At 43.2% G+C, this 1712-nt stretch overlaps 1 non-coding gene across 1 annotated transcript; it reads left to right on the top strand.

Moving 5' to 3' along the window:
* The first annotated feature begins 747 nt into the window (after nucleotides 1–747).
* Nucleotides 748–820, top strand: trnah-aug. The gene has a single exon. It is a non-coding gene; the product is annotated as a tRNA-His (tRNA).
* Nucleotides 821–1712: the final 892 nt, after the last annotated feature.

Below are 1712 nucleotides of genomic sequence, written 5' to 3'. Positions count from 1 at the left end.
AGAGGCGCGTGAAATATCGAGGCTAAAAGCTCCCGCCTTAAGGAGACCGGCTTCAATTCCCACGCATCAAGAAGCAGTGGGACATCAGGCTGGGAGCTCCAATTTTCCTTGCAAGAACTTGTATTGACATGGAACACGGAACTTTGGGACATCAGCTGGTCGAATAGATACTCAACTATTTTATTCTTAAGTGAGTAGTTTTCAGCAGGATTGTGGATTGAAAGAATATCTGCAACTGGGACAGTCAAAAGTACAAAGAAGAATTCTGAAAAGAGTCAATTCTTGGAGAAGCATCTGTGCAGAGTGATGCAGAGGAATGTTTACGTCATCTGCCGTTCTCATATGTTTGACTTTGCACTGGATTAATTTCCATGAAGGGATTTTTTTGCTCGGTTCACAGTATTCACTTCCCTGCATATTCGCAAAAGTCGCTACTGTACTCGAAACCTCTGAAAATTAACTGGTATATACAATGTGGTGATTAGGCTCACGTTCACGTCAGTTATGCTGAAGAAGTGGTTTCGAAATTCATCACATCACATTCCATTAAATGACTAAACAGACAGAGTGTGAATGGAAGCTTCATGAGGACATATGTGTTTTTTTTGGAAAATTCGTTGCTTTGAAAGGTGATGAAGATTAGACTGAAGCAGTGACAGTGATTATCTTTATTGCTTGTTCAACTGGTGAACATGACTGCTATTAACCGTGTCCGTATTAACATCACGGCTTGTCAGAGTGCGCATCGGGCCAGTGGCGCAATGGATAACGCGCCTGACTATGAATCCGGAGACTGTAGGTTCGAATCCTACCTGGCTCGCAGGCAGGGGAGATTTTAATCCCGCTTAAAAACTGATTTTTCAAAAGCCGAAATATGGTGTGAGCTCCTCATCTGCAGGAACGAGAATTCCTTCATTAAATGCCCCCGAGAACATGAGAGTCAATGTCCCAGCGTCATCACAGGAGGGAAGCCGAATAGTCGCGCAGGTGACTTATGGGCACCTTTCCATTTCAGAAAGCCCCCGATCGAATAACTGTTCCTCGCGGTGATGCTCTGCTTTGAGCATTTTTCGAAACTCTTTGGCCAGTGGAATCAGAGAAGAATGAAGGGTTAACTGTCCAACTGATCTTTATAGAGTGTGAGTTCTCGAGTCTCCTACCCGCTGACTGATAAAGTTTTCCTACCAGTCTATTCAAAGTTTTCTGCATCTTATCGATCAAGAGCAAATGTTTCCTTCAATCTGTAATTCCTTGCTCCTCATGATTTCATACACGTCAATCATGTCTCCTCACAATCAGCTCTGCTCTGAGAAAAACAACATTTTGAAAGTCTTGTGTTCACTGAATTTTCTTGCCTGTTTTTAACCGTTCGGTGAGTGGAGTAGTCACACTGCAAACATTCAGAACAAACTTTCAGTAAAAGCCACTCAATGCGGGGAACCGTAGTACTGCTCTTTTCGTCAACAATGTGCAAAAGTCCCCTGTAACTTTCGATTTCACATCCCGTGGGGCTATTTGTCCGTGTTCAACGACGTTTCCCAGGAAGGTGACTTTGGCTTTGGCAGATTCACTTTCAGCTAGGTTTACAAACCAGTTTGACTTCCGAATTCGATCAAAAAAGCCCGATAAATGCTGTAAATATTCAATCCACGAGAGACTGATAGTTACCAGGCACAATGTACACCAATCAGTTGCGTATTCGGCAATTACCC

This window comes from Chiloscyllium plagiosum, unplaced genomic scaffold (assembly GCF_004010195.1).
Source record: "Chiloscyllium plagiosum isolate BGI_BamShark_2017 unplaced genomic scaffold, ASM401019v2 scaf_94093, whole genome shotgun sequence".
Classification (NCBI taxonomy): domain Eukaryota; kingdom Metazoa; phylum Chordata; class Chondrichthyes; order Orectolobiformes; family Hemiscylliidae; genus Chiloscyllium; species Chiloscyllium plagiosum.
This window is presented reverse-complemented; position numbering and strand designations above follow the sequence as displayed.